Source organism: Artemia sp. Qi Xiang Cuo, chromosome 2, assembly GCF_049724085.1.
Source record: "Artemia sp. Qi Xiang Cuo chromosome 2, ASM4972408v1, whole genome shotgun sequence".
Classification (NCBI taxonomy): Eukaryota; Metazoa; Arthropoda; class Branchiopoda; order Anostraca; family Artemiidae; genus Artemia; species Artemia sp. Qi Xiang Cuo.
The window spans coordinates 42323607-42348120 of record NC_142795.1 but is presented as its reverse complement, the minus strand read 5'-3'; the positions used below and the strand labels follow the sequence as shown (position 1 = coordinate 42348120).

The window sequence follows — 24514 nt, the reverse complement described above, 5'->3', positions numbered from 1 at the left end:
AATTTCTGTCGTGAAATGCAAGAGTTGGAATATTTCAGTAGTGTTTTGTTGTGCTTTACCTTATCACAGTTACATTCTGTTGATTTTCATAGTTCATTTTGAATTTCTTTCATTGAAATGCAAGAGTTGGAATATTTCAGTAGTGTTTTGTTGTGCTTTACCTTGTCACAGTTACATTCCCTTGATTTTTCAAGGTTCATTTTGGATTTCTTCCTTGAAATGTAAGAGTTGGAACATTTCAGTAGTGTCTTGTCGTGGTTTACCTTGTCACAACTACATTCTCATGATTTTTCAAAGTTCATTTTGGATTTCTTTCGTTGAGATGCAAGAGTTGGAATATTTCAGTAGTGACTTGTTGTGCTTTACCTTATCACAGTTACATTCTCTTAATTTTTCGAAGTTCATTTTGAATTTCTGTTGTGAAATGCAAGAGTTGGAATATTTCATTAGTGTTTTGTTGTGCTTTACCTTGTCAAAGTTACATTATGTTGATTTTCATATTTATTTTTTTATTTATTTCATTTAAATGCAAGAGTTGGAATATTTCAGTAGTGTTTTGTTGTGCTTTACCTTGTCACAGTTACATTCTCTTAATTTTTCAAAGTTCATTTTGAATTTCTTTCGTGAAATGCAAGAATTGGAATATTTCTGTAGTGTCTTGTCGTGGTTTACCTTGTCACATCTACATTTTCATGATTTTTCAACGTTCATTTTGGATTTATTTCGTTGAAATGCAAGAGTTGGAATATTTCAGTAGTGACTTGTTGTGCTTTACCTTGTCAAAGTTACATTCTCTTGATTTTTCAATGTTCATTTTGAATTTCTTTCGTAAAATGCAAGAGTTGGAATATTTCAGTAGTGTTTTGTTTTGCTTCACCTTGTCACAGTTAAATTATGTTGATTTTCATAGTTCATTTTGAATTTCTTTAATTGAAATGCAAGAGTTGGAATATTTCAGTAGTGTTTTGTTGTGCTTTACCTTGTCACAGTTACATTCTCTTAATTTTTCAAAGTTCATTTTGAATTTTTTTCGTGAAATGCAAGAATTGGAATATTTCAGTAGTGTCTTGTCGTGGTTTACCTTGTCACAGCTACATTCTCATGATTTTTCAAAGTTCATTTCGGATTTCTTTCGTTGAAATGCAAGAGTTGGAATATTTCAGTAGTGACTTGTTGTGCTTTACCTTATCACAGTTACATTCTCTTAATTTTTCGAAGTTCATTTTGAATTTCTGTTGTGAAATGCAAGAGTTGGAATATTTCAGTAGTGTTTTGTTGTGCTCTACCTTGTCAAAGTTACATTCTGTTTATTTTCATAGTTCATTTTGAATTTCTTTCATTGAAATGCAAGAGTTGGAATATTTCAGTAGTGTTTTGTTGTGCTTTACCTTGTCACAGTTACATTCTCTTAATTTTTCAAAGTTCATTTTGAATTTCTTTCCTGAAATGCAAGAATTGGAATATTTCAGTAGTGTCTTGTCGTGGTTTACCTTGTCACAGCTACATTCTCATGATTTTTCAATGTTCATTTTGGATTTATTTCGTTGAAATGCAAGAGTTGGAATATTTCAGTAGTGACTTGTTGTGCTTTACCTTGTCACAGTTACATTCTCTTGATTTTTCGAATTTCATTTAGAATTTCTGTCGTGAAATGCAAGAGTTGGAATATTTCAGTAGTGTTTTGTTGTGCTCTACCTTGTCAAAGTTACATTATGTTAATTTTCGTAGTTTATTTTGAATTTTTTTCATTGAAATGCAAGAGTTGTAATATTTCAGTAGTGTTTTGTTGTGCTTTACCTTGTCACAGTTACATTCTCCTAATTTTTCAAAGTTCATTTTGAATATCTTTCGTGAAATGAAAGAAGTGGAATATTTAAGTAGTGTCTAGTAGTGGTTTTACCTTGTCACAGCTACATTCTAATGATTTTTCAAAGTTCATTTCGGATTTCTTTCGTTGAAATGCAAGAGTTGGAATATTTCAGTAGTGACTTGTTGTGCTTTACCTTGTCACAGTTACATTCTCTTAATTTTTCGAAGTTCATTTCGAATTTCTTTCATGAAATGCGAGAGTTGGAATATTTCAGGAGTGTTTTGTTGTGCTTTACCTTGTCAAAGTTACATTCTATTGATTTTCATAGTTCATTTTTAATTTCTTTCATTTGAATGTATGAGTTGTAATATTTCAGTAGTGTTTTGTTGTGAATTTTCTTGTCACAGTTACATTCTCTTGATTTTTCAAAGTTCATTTTTAATTTCTTTCATGAAATGCAAGAATTGGAATATTTCAGTAGTGTCTTGTCTTGGTTTACCTTGTCACAGCTACATTCTCATGATTTTTCAAAGTTCATTTTGGATTTATTTCGTTGAAATGCAAGAGTTGGAATATTTAAGTAGTGACTTGTCGGGGTTTACCTTGTCACAGCTACATTCTCATGATTTTTCAAAGTTCATTTTGGATTTCTTTCGTTGAAATGCAAGAGTTGGAATATTTCAGTAGTGACTTGTTGTGCTTTACCTTGTCACAGTCACATTCTCTTGATTTTTCGAAGTTCATTTTGAATTTCTGTCGTGAAATGCAAGAGTTGGAATATTTCAGTAGTGTTTTGTTGTGCTTTACCTTGTCACAGTTACTTTCTGTTGATTTTCATAGTTCATTTTGAATTTCTTTCATTGAAATGCAAGAGTTGGAATATTTCACTAGTGTGTTGTTGTGCTCTACCTTGTCACAGTTACATTCTCTTAATTTTTCAAAGTTCATTTTGAATTTCTTTCGTGAAATGCAAGAATTGGAATATTTCAGTAGTGTCTTGTTGTGCTTTACCTTGTCACAGTTACATTCTCCTGATTTTTCGAAGTTCATTTTGAAAATCTGTCGTGAATTGCAAGAGTTGGAATATTTCAGTAGTGTTTTGTTGTGCTTTACCTTGTCACAGTTACATTCTGTTGATTTTCATAGTTCATTTTGAATTTCTTTCATTGAAATGCAAGAGTTGGAATATTTCAGTAATGTTTTGTTGTGCTTTACCTTGTCACAGTTACATTCTCTTAATTTTTCAAAGTTCATTTTGAATTTCTGTCGTGAAATGCGAGAATTGGAATATCGTTTCTTCAACTAAAAGTAAGGAGCAACATCAAAACTTAAAAACGGACAGAAAATAGAGGCTATTTCCAAAAGATTTAGGATTCATTAACTTCAGTGTTGACAGTCAAAAGCTATGGGTTTGAGAAAATATCTATTGTCAGACACACTATTTCCGTAAAATCTAAGCTATTAAGCTTTTTTGACCGTAAACTCTAGTTTTTTGTAAGAAAATTATGGAAAATACAATTGTCTGGTTCAAATGTGAAACTCAAGTATATTTTGGATCGAAAAATAAAACTATTTCCTTAAAATCTGAGCTAATAAGGGTTTTATGACAGTAAACTCTAGTTTCTTGTAAGAAAATTATGGAAAATACAATTCTCTAGTTCAAATGTCAAACTTAAGTCTAGTTTTGGATACTCATAATGATGAGGACTGATGGTTCTAATTCAATATTTTTTTTTCATAAAACAAACTATTTTTTTTAAACTTCGAAATTATTCAACTTTATTTATTTTTTATCTTTTTCTTTTGTACGTATATTAAAATGACAGAATATCTTTCTTGAATTCACCTCTTGGATACATAATACAGAAATAAAAAAAAAAATGTAATTTCCAGACTTCATTTGCATGCAAGAGATACCGAGAGTTCTGTGACTCCTCCCCGCAATGAATTCTAAGGGTTTTATGACTTCTCCCCAAAATGAATTCAGATGGTTTTAGGAGTCATCCCCCGTAGCCATAACTCCATTCGACCTTGAGCGAAGGTATAAAAGTTTGATGATGTATTTCTCTTCTTAACAAGTACATTAATACCTTCCAAGATGATAGGACTCTATGACACATAATTTATCGGTTTGAAAAAATCATCTTGTGGTGTTATATTTGAATATGCATTTTTTATTATTGTCAATGGAACTTGAAGAAATTGACTGTTATCATTGGATAGTGAACTACAACATGTATGAGTATGATAAAAGCTTGTGGAGTACTACATTACACCGTATAAACAGACTGGGATTCTACGATAGAGTGATTACACCACTTAATAATAGTGGTCTGGAACTGAGAAATGTCCAGGAGGAAGTCAGGGAAATTTGCAGCTTTTTCGGGGTTGAAGTACTCTATGTAAAGAGTAATGTACCTACAGATAAAGTTTTAATTCAAAAGTGTGACCCTAGGATTCCACTTTTCAATCTAGAAGAATTTAAGCGTCCTAAATTTGAAGGGGTTTATCATCGTCCTGAAGACGAGGTCAGGTTCTTCGCGCACTGGATACCTAAAGTCATACCTTATCGTGATAAAATGCATTAGACATGGTAAAAACTATTCCATATCATGGGACCATTGTTTCTGGATGTTTAAGAGTGAACGTGTGTATGACTATGTGTCATAATATAATTTTGTATTAATATTCTACATAGCATTATTTCGTTAAAAATATATTATGCATTACGTTGTTATATTTTCATTATTTTTAGAGTAAGCTAGTATATCAACAGTTTAGAATGTATATTAAAACATCGGAGATTTGAGAAAAGGAATTTGCATACATCTATTGTCAGACACATGAGGTAACATTGACAAAATCTAGGTATCAGAATTAATAAATTCTTTATCAACATCCGTTGTTGGATTTGTCATTATGTCATTATGAAAAAATTTTAAGTAGGTAAGTAAGTAAGTAACAAACTCTTTCTTGAATTCACCTCTTGGATACACAAAGAAGACATTTCATTCAAGAAAATATGAAAATATTTGTAAGTAAGTAACACACTCTTTCTTGAAGTCACCCCTTGGATACACAATACAGATACTTTATTCAAGAAATTATGAAAAAATCGCAAGTAAGTAACAAACTCTTTCTTGAATTCCCCATTTGGATGCACAATACAGAAATTTAATTCAAGAAATTATGAAAAAAAATGTAAGTAAGTAAGTAACAAACTATGCTTTTTCTGCATCAATTGTCGGATATGTTAAATAAAATATGCAAAGTCAATATAGCTTTATTTCATTTTTTAAGGTTAATTTAGATGAGGTTACGTGCGCGCACGTAACCTCGTCTAAATTAACCTTAAAAAATGAAATAAAGCATGGTCAACTCGTACAGAGTTCTATAGGATTTTTGTCAAAAGATAGAGTGTACAGTGGAATACCATTCACTTTGCACACAAGGCTAGATAGACCGAAAAAATTAAAATCATGGGGGGATTCAGTCCAGGATCCAACGGCACTGCTACTCTTTACAAAGGCCAAAGCCAATTTTGATGGGATTTCTCTATTGATAAATGATTAATCGCTATAGCCACGAGAGCCAGTGGCAATGTGACGTTGATTGGTGATGGTATGGGGGACAAGAAGTTTAATGTTGTTGCCATTGGCTCTAAGCTTTTCCACTGCCAATGCAACAGAGCTCATAACCTGTTGTTTTCGGACGTGGAAACTTGCCGATGTGATAATGAAATTTGCATCGGGTGCTGCAGCAAGTGTTTTTCTCAAAATAAAATTCGATGGGGCCATCTATAACTTTATGTCAATCCTAACATTGGGGGGTAATCATTGGGATATATTGAATATCTTATGATTTAATTTTAAAACCAGATGATTCTCTTGGGTCACTGCAGTAGTCAACTCACCGTCAGTATCAACACCTTATCGATATTCATAGCCCAATGATTGTCCTCTCAACTCCTTGTATGCCTTTGGTGTCATCATCATAAATTGTATGTAGCTTGCATAGTTGGATAAATTATTGCTAGTGCTCACCAAAGTACTATTAATAAATACATTAATTTGTTTGAATAGGTTGTGTAGAATACAGTTCTCGTAGGAGAGACCATCGCCAGCATTTGGAGTTGTTATATCTGACCTTTTCTTCACCGCAACATTTAAATCAATAAATGTTGATGACAAATCAATGAAATAGTCTTCATTGGAAAATATTTGAAAGTGTATATTTTCCGAGAGGGGTTGTTGGGGGTGAAATTGTTCATAGTACCCATACTTGACACTGACATCAACATTTTCAGCATTGAATAGATTCAATGAGGAACTAATTGATGGATATGATTCCTTGTTTGGGAGATAAGTCATCTATAGAGAAGAAATCCTTCTTTGGTCTAACAATCTTTTCTTTTTCTTCTTCTGCTTATTGGTCTTCCTTGCTTTATTGCTTAAAGTCCTTTTTCATATCCTTCACTCCTCGCCTCGGTGGAGACAGAACAGGAAATGGCGCACACGTATCATTTTCAATACCTCCCCTTTTCGTTAAGTTTTTAGTTGCTCACCAATGACTATTGCTTAAGATTTAATATTTTCATTAACACTCTCATTGAAATTCTTACCTGACCCCCACTCCTGTATTATGGAGGCAGCAGAATTCGATGCAGCAGGAACAAGATATTTTCGAGCAAGGGGTAGTGCAGAAAGAAATAGCCTAGCAAACCAGCTACCAAGACCATAGCCAGACATTGTAGTTCGCCCCTTGTAGTAGTCCAATCCATTGCCTATTTGACGTGGAGTCAAAGCACCAACATAGCAATCGATATCGGGACAGACAAATGGAATTCTCCCATTGTTCATTTTAGGTGATTGTGCTATCGCCAACAATGGTTCGAAAATGACATGTAATCACTGCTAAGCCTTTTGTTATTGCTAGAGGATCGCCCAATTCACTTCTTAGTGTTAACTGACAGAGTTCCAAATACGAAGTGGTTACAGGAACATACTGAAGATGCTTTATATTATAGTGATGAACAAGTTCATGAGATGTTTTTCGTTCAAGAACACGTAGTAGGGGGCATTTGAATTACCCACCCTCGATGTTTTCACAAAGGATGCATAGAGAAATATGGAAGAGTCCAAGGAAAAACCCGGTGGATAGTAAGCAAAAATAACTGGATCCATCCCGTAAACGGTGCCAGAATTTTTCCAATTGATTATATTCTATTTAAAGCCAAGAACGTCTCTCAGATTATCATTGAGAATAATTACTTCATCGTCAACAGGTGAGATAATGTAAATCCTATCATGTTCCAATGAATAATTAAAATGGAATTTACCATTCCTACGATATGAGATTTTTCTATTGATTGTACGACACAAATCTGTCATATTATCGTATTCAATATGCTTCAATTTGGCATGAGGATATTCGGTAGGTTTAAGTGCTTCAACCCATTCATAGTCGACAAAGAGTGTCCAATCGAATGGTATAACTTTTATATCATACACACGATCCTTTCTCAGGATGTCATAGGTATTTTTGAGAATACAGTCGACAAGAGCCACATCATACGCGCCGTCAAATTTGATGGCGGGGGAGAGTTTTGTCCAAAAATCACTTGTTGTATTCAAGTCGTTGTAGAGAGGATCGGAATCAATGGACATAAAAGTTACATAGAAATCATTGTGCATTGTCAATATCTTCAACACCTATCCAAGAATCAAAATCAGAGTTGTATCTTAGCCACCGAACAAGTGAATGTTTCTTACCCCTGCGAGTACTTGTATTTAATATCTTTTCAATTTGATAGATGTCACTATTATTTGTAACTTTTTGTAGTTGATAGTCATAAGAGCCACCGAGAATCTCTCATCTTTGATATCGCGCAAACGATAAGTTATAGGTTTAGTGTCTAGGATTTTTACCACTTTAAAAAGTTCGGTGGACCATAGGTAATCCCCTTTTTCGAAAAAATTGGTTGTCCCATTAATTAAGACAGTCTAGCCAACATTGAATTTATTTTTATTCTTGACAACCGATTCATTGGACTACTGTTGAAGAAAAGTGTCAATTGTATCATGATAAGAATGATGAACTTCCGTTGGTGTAGAGTTGGACAATGATCGATGAGCTCGTTGATTATAAATCAACGTGATTTTATCTAAATCATGAATAAAAGCCGATGTATTTTTCAATGTGCAATATCTTGAAATTAAAAGTCGAATAGTTCTTATCAATCGTTCGGCCAATGCAGCCTTTATAGGACTATGACGATGATAGAGCAGTGTACTATATTTCTCTAGTACTTTTGCAACATGAGGATTAACAAATTCACTACCACGATCCGTTTGAATTTTTTTATACGAATCCTGTTCGAGAACACTTTCAATGGCCTGAGCAACTTCAATGCCTCTCTTTGATCGCAATGGAATTGCATATGCATAACGACTATAAACACTGATTGCAAGTAGAATGTACTTGTACGGTGTATTGTGACGTCGTTGAATCTCATCTAGAGTCAGGAGATCTGCTTGCATTATATGCAATGGGTAAAAGGCTTTAGTTTTTCGAGATTCATTGGCACAAAGTCTATGATTTCTATGTAGAATGTAACTTGATTCATTTTGTAGATAGTCATGTACACTTTTAGTGTGAACAACAGTAACTTTGAAAAAAGTGGTGGGGGGACTTAAAATCCTTGCCTCACCAATATCTTCATAAACACCATTCAGAACTTCAACCATTTTGAACGTAAACACGTTGTGTAACGCCCGCTACCCTTTTGTATACTGGATGGTGATGGTGACATGATACGTTTTCGCTTTTTCCTCGCCACCATTGTCAAGTTTTTTTTCCACTAGGTGTGCTAGTATATTCCAAAATTGATTTAAAATCTTCTTCTTCTTCTTCTTCATATTTTAATGTTGTTCTTGCTGTTATTTTGTTGATGTATGTACATTTAACTTTTTAAGAATTTTTTTGTTGCTAATAATACTTTTGGGGAAGTTTAATGTATTTAGAAAGTTTTATATATGAGTGTCAAATGATAGAAGTCCTTTACGATTTTTCACCATATCATAGATTAAATCAAGTATATTATATCTCTTGCCCTGAATTATAATCCTTTTCGCATTGCTCTCAACTTGAACATGATCTTGACCGCTTTCCATGAGATAGGTTAGGAGTCATGTTAATTTTTCACGATATTATTGGGGCCTTAGATTTATGAATTTAAATAAAATTTAATACAATTCCTCCTTCTTTAAGTGTGTTCCAGCAGCAGAATCTTAAGGAGATGATTCTTGTTTTTTATTAATACCGGCAGCAGTGGCCTTCACACGATAGGACTTATGTTGGTCTACTCGGCAAAGTGCATCTTGAAGTAAAAGCAGTTTTTTTATCAACCTCAATATTCTCGTTGTCAATGAATTTACTCAGATTGTTCTCAAAATGTTCCACGTCGGAGAGAGCGAGTTATATTGAAGTCAATTTATAGGGTTTTGCCATTCTCTCTCTCTCTAGAGAAAACTATTTACAAGTCCTGCAATTATTGGCAGTAAAAGTGTAAAAAAGCTACCGCCCGCCTGAAGAAGTCTTTTCTTTTTAAAATTCTTTCCTTTTTAGAGGTCAATGTACGTACAATGGAACGATGTTGCTTTGCCTGTTGCTTAAATACTTCTGGCAGTTGAACATTACCATCGGTCAAATTTAAACAAAGTTCAGACATTCGATTAATAAAATCATTGTCAATATCATGTTTGGGTATGTCTTTTCCAATCGAGGGTTTTGAAATACTTAGAACTGAAAACAGGTGTTTATTATCATGTAGTTGCTTCAGAGTCATGATAGCAACTAATAGGTCTCTTTAGTGTTCACGGGGAGATATACTGTAATTTCATTGTCAAAAATATCTGTGACTACACGCAGATCCTCGGATGTATTTTGATTAAGATCCAATAGGATGTAGCCGTAGGGTTTATAAGTTGCCTGATTGTATTCTGAGAGCAGAAATTTGGGGGTGCCTGGAAAGATTTGTTTATTAAGAGTTATTAGCGAGCTAGAATCACGAACAACTCTGTATATGTTACAGTAGGTGCAGTTCAATGCAAGTGTTCGCATAAATTTGCTCTGATGAAAGAGATTGTTTAGAACCAGAGTAACGGAAATCTGTTCATGATGAGAGCGAACAGTGAACAGTTGTAGCATTTCCTGGGACCATTGTTCAATAGATTCAGCCAGATCGTCAATTATCAGCCAAGATTTTGGTTCAATAATGCTGAAAACATCAAGTCCCTCTATGAATTATATCTGCACCAACCCCGTCGTGGCAATTGCTTTTATTTTATCGTATGACTCCTGCCAAATAATGTAACAATAGTAGATTTTTTTCGGCTTTTCCACAAACATTTTATCGCAATTTTTTATTATTTTAGTTAAGAGTGTTGTTTTGCCTGACATTGATGGTCCTCACAGAAACAATCTGAATGGTGTTTTAAATTGATGAATGTTCCCTTCAACAGTTCACCTAGCCAACTAACTGTAGACTATGGCTTTCTAAGGAGTAAATAAATTACCTTCTACTATTACTACTACTACTACTCCGTTCAAGAATAATAATAAGAAGAAGACAAATAAAGAATCGTATTTTCTTTTATTATATACATAAAAAACTAACAATACTTTAAAAAAATATTACATTGAACATGAAAGCACATTAAACGTGAAAAAATACACTTTTTAATTTATTTATAATAAAAAATACAACATTTACATAGGCACATAGAAAAAAAACACTTAAATAAGTACACTTTTTTTTATTTATTTATAACAAGAAATACAACATTTACATAGGCACAGAGAAAAAAAAACACTTAAATAAATACACTTTTTTTTTTATTTATAGAAAAATACAACATTTATTACAATAAAGCACTTTAAATAATATCACTTTCATTTACAGCATTTTAAATGTTGGGAGCCTCCCTCCCCCCGGGGTGGCCGGGGGCCCGCTGCGGCGGGCTGGACAGCGCCGCGGGATAAAAAGCGGGGGGCTCGCGGCGACGGGCCCGGACCGGGGGCCTTGAGCAGTGGACATTTATCCACCTTGCACACACATTGAAAATTGTTTATGATAAAGAAAAAAAAGAATTTTAAAGAACACCCCATTACCCAAAAACCCCTCCCACCCAATTTATACCTTTTTAAAATGAATTTAAGTTAATTTTTCTAGACCGAGTTGTTTTCTGTACTCTACACATTCAACTCGGTCTGAAATTAAATAATGACCGAGTGGTAGTACTTTCACACCACCCTCAAGTACATAGACTTTGTCTGATATGACTGACATGGTGTTTGATTTCTACTCTAACTGTTTAGTTTTTAAATTATAAAGAACGAATCGCCTTGACTTTCGCTCTTGGTACTAAACTACGTTCCACACAGTTTCTATACACACTCATGTCGAAATTATTTTTTACAAAGTGTGTAGGTACCCCCTTGCAAACTTGTTTGATATCCTTGTTGTGCGTTTCCACACAGTATACCTTCGGACCAGGAAACACACCACTGGATATCAGATTGCTACTTGTTTCAGATTTTAGCATTAACAATTGATTTGGGGCCTGGCGTTTCACTAGCTCTGGGTAGAGGGATTTGTACCAATTATTGTAGGCAATTCGTGAGCTAATGTACTCGCCTTTTCCTAAATCATTAAATAGATTTTCAGTTTTGACTTTTAACAGGAGTGAATCAGTGTCCCCGCAATACACTTGAACTTGTCCCTCAATCGGCCACTGTACCTTGCATACATTATAAAAAAATGACAACAGGAGTTTCTTGGATATTTCAGTTATTGCACTTCCGCCTGCAATATTTTTATTTAATACAATGTTTCTTTTCTTACGGTGTAGGAGTACCATATCGGAGTCTATGATTGTGAACGATGTGAAGTTTGCATCCGCAATGATTCGAGCACAATCTTTGGGGTTGGTTACAATGTCACATCGACTTCTGTTTCTTACGCTCTCGCACATTTTACCGAACGCTGAGTTCAAAATGAGTTTATAGACTTCTTTTTCAACTTTCGTTTTCGCTTGTGAACGCTTACTGACAAAGGTGTCAATAAACGTTTTCATGTAAGGCTTTTGATCAGATTGGAGGGCTCTATGAATCTTTGTGACCTTGAAACCATTTGACACCATCCATTTCAATAGCACGTGATGAACAACGATATTCTATTTCGGGTTGAGGTCGGCAATTAGTTTTTGTTTTGACGGTACCCAGTGCATATTCCCGTCCTCTACTAAAGATAAATTGTAGGGGCTCAGAGAATCCCTACCCACCGGTCTATTTATGCACGGAAAAACAAAGTATTTTACCGAATCTTGGATCTCCATGGATATTTCACCTTCAATTTAAAAAAACCATCCCTGTGCCCCATTCTCCTCACTACTGGCAATGTCGGGGAAATTCGAAGCATATGGATTGTCAAGCCATTTATAATTGCCACACGGCAAACAGTAGTGAGACATTAACGATGGGTAAAGAGAATTCATATCCAAAAAAACTGCGTCCGACTTTTCATCGGTGTGCTGTCCACTCGGATCAGTTTTCATGATACGATCCCCTTGAAAAACATACCCATCCCTCATTGATCTCTCTACAAACAGATGCTGATCCACATCGGTGATCAAGCCTATTTCCGCTTTGCTGATTTTAAGCATGAAGTCCATCACCAACTGAGGAGTAGCAAAAAAATAACCTACATCCAGCCCGAATTCCCTATAGATTTTATCCATATATTTTCACTCAATGTCCAGAAGAGTGAGTACGTCACTGGCCAAGTAAAGTTTACAATAATCCCACCCATTTTTACACCCGCCCTTTGCCAAAAACCTCTTAGCAAATTCATTGTCGCTAGTAGTGCACTCACTCTCAGTAAGAGAATTGTAAAAAGCTTCAATGGGCGGTAGTGACACCTCATCTAGCCTTGAGCCAGAGTTGTAATAATCATATGGATATATACCCTTACACGTTAATAAATCATACATTTCATCATCGGCGAAGCGCTGTTTGAGGAGGGGGAAGCTATCAAAATTGTCACTTTTTTGTACCTGAATCAATTGACTTAAAGATTTGGGGAAGAAGCTGAAAGAGTCTAAAAAACGGATTTTATTCAGGCACGTGTCACCCTTGTCAACTGTTTTCCACATGAATTCTAGCAGCAGTAGCTTCTCCGATGATTTGGGTATGCTATTATATGAAAAAGAACCATTTATCCATGTGGCATCTACAACTCGCCCCTTGGCAACGTGAACCGACCTCGGTAGAATAAGATTCAATTTGTAATTAGAATTATGTATAAAAACCAGTACGAAATCTTTTTGTATAACGTTTCTAGTACACAACCCGTATGTTACCCCCCCAAAGTTACTCCCTCCCGATATCATATTATTCCATAAATAATCGTGATCGATCATCTTCCTTCCTCTCTCCTTTCTCAACACCATATTCCAATTCCCCTTTGAAAACCCAACATAGTTTACGATTTTTAATGGCCACTAAGTCATCTGGTGATAGGAGCATAGGATAGTTTGTGTAAAGAAGGTGCAAAATTGCACCATTCGCTGTTTTGATTACTCGCCAATGGCAAGCGCATGAAGTCTTCACCGCCACCCAACATCTCAACTACATCCAGCACTTGCATGGTATTATTGGAATCCCGTTGCGCGTGAGCGTAAGAGACCCCTATGGCTTCATGTATTCTAAAACGATTTGAATTTGACGGATCGCACACGTCTTTGAGTTTAACTTCACAGTCGAAAGCGATCTTATTGCTCTGCAGGAGCGTGTTTTGAAAATTTTTTAAAAGTAAGATCGCTCTATCTCCGCTTACCGTCTCCACAACCTGGTATCCATGACATTTACAGTGTTTCATGACATGCATTAACTTTTAATCAGAGCGAAATCTTGAGAGACATGTTGGACAGTAATAAAACACACCACGCCGATGTTTACCCTCACTTAGAACCCTACTAATATCCGTAATTAGATTGAAATGACCAATTGAATCGGAGTCTGGGGGTGGAGTGTATAGAAGCCACACACAATGTTTTACTGATTCAATTGAAAGAGCTAGCACTGGGAATAATTTACCCTTTTTATTGGAACCCTGGCCCTCTTCACGTTCTGCTTCATGCTGTAACGCTTTGCCACTAACCATTAAATGTGCTTTAGCCCTCTCAAAAAGACATATTCCTCTGAGCGTCACGGGAAATTGACCATTTAAACAATTAAAATCTACTTTGGGGAACTTTGAACCCTCCCTACCATTATTTTCCATATCATACAACTTTTTCTTAGTTGCATCTTTGCGCAGAGGTCTGTATGCAGCAATTAAAAATGCATTCTTGAGACACTGCATCCTCGTATCGAAACAGATTCCTTGTATCCCCCTACATCCCTCTATATCTGAATGATATTTTAAAACTATAGCCCTCTCCGCATGCCCACCTCTTACAATAAAATCCTTTTTAAACCTACATATATTAACATTTAAACTTTCAATAAATAAAACCACAGATCCACTACCCCCCTCGTTATAATTTTCCCATTTACTTTGAATACTATTAGCCCAATTTAGAAAAACCTCCCCATAATTTGATAAATTCAGGTGCATTGCCAACATCTCTGTGTTTACGTACTCTGAATACATCTCACCCGAACTTTTATTAAAAAAAAATATTTTTAGTGCTATTGATGCTTTTAAACTGACCCCCACACTGCCATCATTTGTTCAAGAATGGCTCGAATCTTATTAGTATATGAATGTGTAATGGCCGAGGGATCTGTTATTATATACCCCGACACTAGAGAGTTGAAGGGATCACCAAAATTTGCGCTGTAGACCTTTGTGTGGTGCAAGGCAGAGTTGGATAGAAAAAATCTGGAAGAGGGGATACTGGTGTTGTTGTTTACTACTACTACTAGTACTAGCTATATCATTAAGTGGAATGGTGGGGGGGGACACAGAATTGTCAATAACACCACCACTCCCAGTCTGTTCAATTACATTGGTTGGAGATGGCATGAGGTCCCCTAAGCCTGATAGCACATATTCCAAGGTGTTTGGGTACAATTGATCAAGCCAGCCTGTATTGTCCTGTGTTGGAATTTCGTTATGAGGACCCGGTTCAGATGCACTAGTAACATCCCCTAAATGCTCACGCATAAAACTATCTGCCCACTCCGGATCCTCAAGCATGTCAATATCACAAGTTAAGTCGTCTAGGCTAGCCATTTCCCCAAAAACATCATTAAGGAAACCTCTATGCCATTCCATATTATCCAGAACTAATTTAGGTTCATCACTGAACTCCGATGGTGGTGATAGAATTGGTCCGGTAAATGCTGATGTCTCATCACTCAATGGTGGTGCTATATCATTAATCTATAGAAAAAAGGTTTTATTTTCTATGTGAAATAAGCATTATTTCATGAATTATCGAGTAGACGCGGCGCATGCACCGTTCACACACACACACACATGCGCACACACTTACAGGCACACACACTCACGCGTACACGCACACACACACACACCCAAACGCACACACACATATATCACATACACTTTTATGATGTTGAAAAATGTCGAAAAGACTAATTCATGAGCCTATAGAAAAAAGGTTTTATTTTCTATGTGAAATAACCACTATTTTACAAAGTTAAAAAAAACATGTTAATTTTTTCACCCCATCCTCAAAACTCAATTTCTCCTAGAATTATGTAAACTAAATACTTGCCTCCATCCCCTCCCACAGAAAGTTCAGAAAGACGCAAAAGAGTTGTTTGTTTTCTAATAAAAAAAATGCAATATATTCAGCTATGTCTGAGGGTAGCAGAGAAGTTTAAAATAATGGTTAGGGGTGCGGGGATTAATATTTTAATATCTCTAACATACACTTTTACGATGTTGAAAAATGTCGAAAAGGCTAATTCATTAATCTATAGAAAAAAGTTTTTATTTTCTATTTGAAATAACCATTATTTTATAAAGTTAAAAAAAAACATGTTCATTTTCACCCCATCCTCAAAACTCAAATCCTCCTAGAATTATTTAAACTAAATACTTGCCTCCACCCCCCTCCCACAGAAAGTTCAGGAAGGACGCAAAAGAGTGCTTTGCTAATAAAAAAATGCATTATATTCAGCTATCTCTGAGGGGGGTAGAGAAAATTTAAATCACTGATCGGGGGGGGGGGGAGATTAACATTTTAATATCTCTGATATACACTTTTACGGTATGGAAAAATGTCGCAAAGGCTAATTCATTAACCTATAGAAGAAAACATCTCATTTTCTATGTGGAATAACCATTATTTTATAAAGTTAAAAAAAAACCTGTTCATTTTCACCCCATCCTCAAAACTCAATTCCTCCTAGAATTATTTAAACTAAATACTTGCCTCCACCCCCCTCCCACAGAAAGTTCAGAAAGACGCAAAAGAGTGCTTTCTTTGCTAATAAAAAAAATGCATTATATTCAGCTATCTCTGAGGGGGGGCAGAGAAATTTAAAACAATGGTCGGGGGTGGGGGGGGGGAGATTAACATTTTAATATCTCTGACATACACTTTTACGGTGTTGAAAAATGTCGAAAAGGCTAATTCATTAACCTATAGAAAAAAGGTTTTATTTTCTATGTGAAATAACCATTATCTTATAAAGTTAAAAAAAACATGTTCATTTTCACCCCATCCTCAAAACTCAATTCCTCCTAGAATTATTTAAACTAAATACTTGCATCCACCCCCTCCCACAGAAAGTTCAGAAAGACGCAAAAGAGTGCTTTCTTTGCTAATAAAAAAAATGCATTATATTCAGCTATCTCTGAGGGGAGCAGAGAAATTTAAAACAATGGTCGGGGGTGGGGGGGAGATTAACATTTTAATATCTCTGACATACACTTTTACGGTGGTGAAAAATGGCGAAAAGAAAATACTTAAAAAAAAAAACAAAAAAAAGTTGGATAGAAATAGGTAGAAGCTAGAGGTGAAAATACTCACATTTCCAAATTCAGACTGCTGTTGAGTGCAGTCTGTTTCTTGCATAGATGTGGTGGCGATGTCACTGGCTTGTACAGGTGACCCAGTGGGGCTCCCCATCATGTGAGCAACTATCCATTCTCTTTTCAGCTTTCTACCTGGCTGAGTTTTGAGCAGGCAGCGTTGGTCTGGAATGGATGTGAGTGGCCACCAATGGACTGTCTATCTCCACTTGTTGTATTGGAGCGACGCCTTTAGTCTGAGCTCTCTTTTCTGGGTGACAGTAATTTTAGGAATCTTCTTTCTTAAAAAAGAAGGCGAAATTTAGCATGAAAAAAACAATTCCCTTTTTACAGAAGAAAAAAATAGTCTGCACAAAGAACCCCCTCTAACCACACGGAATCAGTGAACAAAGTCTCTCTCAAACCACGTAAAGCTCTTTTACATGATACAAGAATTGCATATTTAACACAACAACTTCGTTTTTAACGGTTGCCAAGTAAAGATAAATTGTGTTAGAATTTATTTAATGATGTCTTCCCTATGATATATTTTTATAAAAGCCTCTGAATCATCTGTGAAAACCATTTGCTTTCATCAAATGCAATTGAAAAATATCTGTCTAATTTGGTCAAAAAACAAACTCTTTTGTCAATGAGTCTTGAATCGTACATATCCATCTTTTTTGTTTTCTTAATCCCGATAAGACGCATGCCAAATTTTGTTTTGAAATCATCCCCTCTTTGGCAACATGTTAAACACAGATGGTTTTATTTAGAGCGGAAGAAGACAGTACATTTTAAACGCACGATTGGAAAAGGATATTATGAACGAAAAAGAACTAGAGCTACAGAATTATGCTCCTAACAGAGCAATGGAAAAGGGATTTTTTTGTTTTACATAATATAAAAAAGCGTGCGTTGCCGTTTCTATCGAATATTCTCATTATATTTTTAGGTTTTATATTGTTGGAGGGGAGGGGGGCTAAGTCCCCCTGAAATTTGAATTTACTAGCAAATTTTTTTTTGGAAATAAATTAAAAAATTTAATAAGCTGTACTCATATTGACAATTGAAGAATCGATTGTTCTAAAAGTTAATAATATGCAGTTTACTATAATTGATGGGTTAAAACATAATGAAAATCGAATTGTAGTGTATGAACGTTTTATATAGTTTTTCAAAGACAAATAAAAAAACGGATGTTGAATTACATAATTTTGTGTGTGCTCCCAAAACATGTCTGACTACTTAATATCATACCAGTTTTTTTTAAAGAATGTACACGTGAATTCATGACGTACATTCATTGTGCAATTGACAACAAAAACAGAAAAAAAACCTGTTTACTTTAAATTATTTTATTAAGACCAAACTCTCAAAACATGCTTGACTACATTATACATTACCAAGTTTAAAAAACCTCGACTTTTGTGTGCCAACTTATAAAATATCCATGCGTGAGTGTAGTGTCTCAGGCATGGCTTTTCCTTGCGCAATTCATGTGTATATTTTCATGTAGGTTTGTAGGGTTGAATGTATTCGTGAATGTGTTCGTGATACTGTGTTCGTGAATGTGTTCGTGATACTGCGCACACCCTTACTACTGTTGTGGTTGGGGTGCACCCACGCACCAATATTAATAGCTAAGAGACCGTCTTTGCTTTTCAAAAAGTTTTGCTTTGTCATGGGGTAGACATGTTGATGACAAGAACTTAGGGACCCTTCTCCCCTTCTCCTGTCCCCCTGGTTTGATTTGAAACTGATCCTGGACTCCCAAAAGGAACAATTAGGATACTTCAAATATTACTTCTAATTAATTTCATTTTAAATGTGAAAACCTTTCTGGTCATTCTTCTGATGACATGAACGTTGGGATCCCCCCCCCCTCAGAGTCTGATCCTCTAAAGATGTAAATAGGATAGTATGTTTTCAATTCTTTACCCGTTCTGGTAAATCCCTTGATGACGAGAATTTATCGACGTCCTCCCCCTACAACACATACTGGATTGGGCATAAACTTAGAATATAGAACAAACTTAGAAAAAAATATAACATACTTAAAACAGACTTTGGTGGCGTAACGGCAAAACTGTCCACCAGGACACTAGTCTCTAGAAAGCTTATCCCCTGAAGAAACACTGGTCCCCATAAAATCTGCCCGGGGAACTTGGCCCTAGAAATTTCGCCCCGAGAAAACTTGGCAGAATTGGCAGTACTGGAAGAATTTGCACTCAACTTGCCCCTGTTAAGGTTTCTCCAAGGGGAAATTTGGCCCTTGGATACTTACCGTTGAGAAGTATCACTAGAACTTGGCTCCTAAGAAAATAATAGAAATCCCTGACCCTCCTCCCCAGCGGACAACTTTGCTTATAAATCCCCCTAATAAGCCTCCCTTTTGGAGATCCCACCATCTATTGAAATTTGACTCTCTTTTCCGTCAAATGTTCCGATGACTTGGATTTAGGGACCTCCCTACCTCTCCACCTATCGAGAATGGCTCGTGTCTGAACGAATAGGCCCAATTAGGAAACTTGCTCTCACGGCCCACAAAGTTTGATTTAGAGCCGATAACCTCTTTTGTTAGTTGTCGTGAGGCTAGAGGGTATGACCCTTTGCTCGAAACAAAATATATATCAAACCTTTTTTTTATCGTTGTAACGTTGAAAAATCAAAATTGATCAAGCTTCCAGGTATTTTTACTCTTGTGTATCGTTATATTTTAAACAATGAATTTAGTTTCATTAACTCGATTATCCTAGACATTTTTAATCAATATTTTCGTCTGTTTAAATTCATTCATTTCAAATATAAAGAAAATGAATTTATGAACCATTTACTGATACTGATTCGTCAATCCAATATATCGGTTCAACAAACTGAAGAGACTGCTTCAAAAATAAAAATCGTTCGCTATATTTTTTTTATTTATGACTTAATTTCCTATAATTTTGAATAAATTAGTTTCAAAAGAATAGCTTTACAAACAAAAACGTCCTTTTATAGAATTGATTTAAAAAACTTTCTAAAAAACAAGCTTATCATAGAAGATCAAGGGGCTCCATTAAGCCGAGAAGTAGCAGAAATAAAGTTAAATATTCTTCTCAGCGTAAAACTATCACAAGTTATTATCAGAATCAACCTGAAGACGGCACCGAATAGAAATTACAATAAATAGACTCAAACCGAGCAAAAATTAACATGGGTAGTGCTGACAACCCCCATGCCTTCTCAAGACCAGAATATAATTTGTACTTTACTGAAAACAAAACACATTTTAAATGTTCTTACTTTTTTGACTTGAATAAATAAAAAATTCTTGGAACTTTAAGGAATAAAAGTGCCATTTTTCATGGACCACAATATTGGAGGATAGCTAGCCTCCCTCTCACACCCATTCTTTCACCAAATGCTTCCGATACACAAATTGAAATAGCAAATTTTTGTTCAAAATAGTCGAAAGATTTAATAGCTACGTTTTGAAGATAACTTGACTCCTCAACACCCACGGGGAAATGGCTACAAACTTTGAACTTTACCTATTGTTTACATATTTTATTAGTTATTGCGGAGTATACAGATATGTTTTCGAGGTAAGTATTTTTGGTGGGGGAGCGGTTATTTTATACGGGTAGATTTTCACATTGGGAGGGTAGTTTCTGTAGGATAACTGTCCAAAGAAAATGTTACACGGGGGGAAACTTTGCCAAATTTAATATTCTAATTCCATTTTAGTTTTTCATGTGCCGTGAGCCAAATTAATATCTGCTTTAGTTGAAAAAGGTTCAGAAATTAAATATAAAAAAAAACAATTTTTTTTCAACTGAAAGTAAGGAGCAACATCAAAGCTTAAAACGAAAAGAAATTAATAGTATATGAAATGGCTGTCCCCTCCTCATGCCTCGCTCTTTACGCTAAAGTCTGACTCTTTGCACCTCTACTTTTTAAAGTAATAAAAAAAACTTTAGCGTAAAGAGCGGTGCATTGAGGAGGGGATAGCCCTTTTCATATACGGAATAATTTCTGTTCGTTTCAAGTTTTAATGTCACTCCTTACTTTCAGTTTAAAAAAAACTTGTTTTTTTGTATTTAGTTGCTTAAAAGAACACTAGATCTCAGTAATTGTGATCAATCATTTGGTTACAAAAATCAAAGGAAAAATTGTCTTCCGGTTTTTTACAAACATCCATTTTATATGAGGAGGAGCGACAAAAAGTAGAGAATAATACATGGAAGATGCGTCGTTCATAATCTACATAGGTTATGATTAGTGATACACAATGGAATGGCAGTTGATATACAACGGAGACAAGATTAGCGTTCATTAAAGAACATTATTCTTTCCTACTCATCTTGTACTCTAGGTCTTATTAACATTGTTCAGTATTAAATTGAACCCAGTTCATTGTTTTGGCACCAGGCTCTCTGAATACATCGTAGAAGGAATAATTTATTAATAATAATAATTGGCAAGACCATAAAAAAAAAGAAAAAAAAAATTGTAATGACGCACAGCTTGTAAACAACACGCTTTAGGAAGCACTTCACAAAATGTGAAGCAATGCAGACTTAAAAACACCAAATTGAGTGAGTATATATAACATATTTCCTATTAAAAAAAAAGAACAAAAAACTTCTTGGAGACAGAAAAGAACATTAAGTAGATTTACATTGCATAGGCAACGTGAAGTGTTGCATTAAACCTCGTGGCTTCGCCGACAAAATTTGTTGCGAAAGGAGCTATTTGGTATTGTTTCTTTGCCATTGATTAGACATCATTGTTGTTAATCCCTCTAAAGTTTTAAAATGTTTCTCCCAAAACGATTTTCTTCAAAAAATGGATAACGTGTTCCTGAAAGAGGGTCTCATAATACACTAATTCTGCTTCACAACAACTTCATTCTCCATTTTCTGACGTCAAATCAGTGTTGTTATTTTGAAAAACACACCGAGTGTTCAGTTCAAGCTAATGCTGTATTATTTCGCAGGACATGCAACCTAACCCAATCTATTATGCTACTGCTTCGCAGGACATGCTTTCTGAAAATAAAGCATGTTCTAAGACTGCAATAATTCGCCCCAAAGGTAAAATTCTACTTTAGCTACTTTTGGCTATCTTGGAAAGGGGTTGGGTTAGGAAAATGAAACTTCCAGGGATGGATCTACATGCCAAAGTATGTCCTGGGAGGGTATTTCGAAGTACCTACCTCCACTCCTCCCTCTAAAGATTCCTGACCTCTGATGACCTTTAAAAATCTGAGTGTTATAAAACTGAAAACTTGCAATATAGATCTTCTGCCTAAATTAAGTTCAACACAATTGTTTTCAGCTTCACAACTTTGCTCAATCCCAATTTATAAGGTTTTAGAGATATTCAAATACATTTCCTAATTAAAAAAAAAAAGTATTAATGTGGCTGAAAATCCTACTCAAATAACAGGAGTTGCATTTTTCAGAACTAAAGCCAGAGAAAAAGAAGCTAATAACTGAAAATTAAGGTAAAATTTTGTTTTGTCGAAATTTCAATAGGTCATGTAGGCAATTTTCAGGACCCTCTCGAGGGAGAAGGAGTGGAGGGAGGTTTTTCAAAATACCTTCCCTGGACATATTTTAGCCTGTAGACCCATCCTTGAAAGTTTCATTTTCCTAACCTAAGCCATTTCCAAGATAGCCAAAAGTAGCTAAATTAGAATTTTACCCGCCCCAAAATGTAACCTCTTTTAATTGTTTCCAGTATATCAAACAGTTCGTGGTAACGAACTGTAAGTAAGGAGCGACCCGGCTCAATAGTAACCGAAACTCTAAAAACCAGGATTTTGATGCCAATAGATACATCAAAAGAATCATATTTCTATGTTGATTTCAAATATATAAATTTCATCAAGTTTTGTCCTACCCATCAAAAGTTACGCGCCTGAGAAAATTTGCCCGATTTTCGAAAAAAAGGGGAAACACCCCCTAAAAGCTGTAGAACCTTAATGAAAATCACACCATCAGATTCAGCGTATCAGAGAACACTACTGCAGAAGTTTCAAGCTCCTATATGCAAAAATGTGGAATTTTGTATATTTTGCCAGAAGAAAGATCACGGATGCGTATTTATTTGTTTATTTTTTGTTTTGTTTTTTTCCCAGGGGTGATCGTATCGACCCAGTGGTCCTAGAGTATCGTGGGAGGGCTCATTCGAAGGGAAATTAAAAGTTCTAGTGCCCTTTTTAAGTGACACAAAAAACGGAGGGCAACTAGGCCCCCTCCCGCGCTCATTTTTTCCCAAAGTTACCTGATCCAAATTTTGAGGTAACCATTTTGTTCAGCATGGTCGAAAATATAATAACTATGTCTTTTAGGTTGACTTAATCTCCCAAAGTCCCCGGGGGAAGGACTGAAAGCTATGAACTTTACCCAATGTTTACATATAGCCTAGTATTGGTTATTGGTAAGAATACAGACGTTTTCAGGGGGGATTTTTTCTGGTTGTGGGGGTAGGTGGGTGTTTATGTGGGTGCTTATGTCTTTCCATGGGGGAAGGGAAATTGCAATGAAGGGGGTCCCGGATTTCTCAGCATTATTTAAAAAAAACGATAAGAAAAAAAAAAAAAAAATGTCAACTGAAAGTAAGGAGCAACATCAAAACTTAAAACGAACAGAAATTATTACGTATGTGATTGGGTCCGCCCCCTAGTCAATACCTCGCTCTTTAAGCCAAAGATTTTAAGTACTTTCATAAGAGCTATTTATTATAATTTAACGGCCTTTGTGATTAATGGGTCATTTTTGAAGAATTGGAACGAAATTCGAACTTTAGCGTACAAAGTGAGGTATTGTCTAGGGGGCGAACCCCCTAATATACGTATTAAAAAATATATGAATATAGAAGTTCTTTACGTAAGTTTACTCGTAAGTTACACATATTTATTACTAATAAAAACGTTCGTAAATAAGATTAAACAACTTTTGAGAAAGCCATTTAACCAAATAAAAGTAAGATGAATATGCAAATTTTGTTTTAATTATTCATCTACGGTGAGCAAAAATCAAAACCTGAACTAATTCAAAAACTTTCAAAACTTAAATTTAAAAAAAAACAATTTTTTTTAACTGAAAGTAAAGACTGACTTTAAAATTTAAAACAAACAGAAATTATTCTGTATATGAAAGGGGCTGTCCCCTCCTCAATGCCCCGCTTTTTACGCTCAAGTTAGACTCTTTCTCATAACTTTTTTTAAAACAATAAAAATCTTTAGCGTAAAGAGCGAAGCGTTGAGGAGGGGACAGTCCCTTTCATATACGGAATAATTTCTGTTCGTTTTAAGTTTTAATGTCGCTCCTTACTTTCAGTTAAAAAAAACTTGTTTTTTTATTTAATTTGATGGTAAGAGCCATTAAGGCATGTTTTCCTACGAAAAACAAAACAAAACAGTCTTTTGTCTTCATGCAAGGGTTTATGCAATGGTTATAAAGTGTTATAAGGTTATAAAGCAAAAATCTTGGTGATGGACATTGACCGAAATCATTGTTACCATTAGATAATTCCGGAGCAAATAACAGACGGTACATTTTAGGGCAAAGTAACACAACCTTAGCTTATGCATACACTATTTTTGGAAATTACAACAGATTGGGTTAGCCTTTATACTTGTGGTGACGTAACACAGCAGT

General features: G+C 35.3%; 1 protein-coding gene across 1 annotated transcript in view; it reads left to right on the top strand.

Moving 5' to 3' along the window:
• Window positions 1–24514, top strand: part of LOC148955250 (uncharacterized) — a 115121-nt gene that overhangs the window by 71196 nt on the left and 19411 nt on the right. The gene's annotated exons all lie outside the window — the stretch shown is intronic.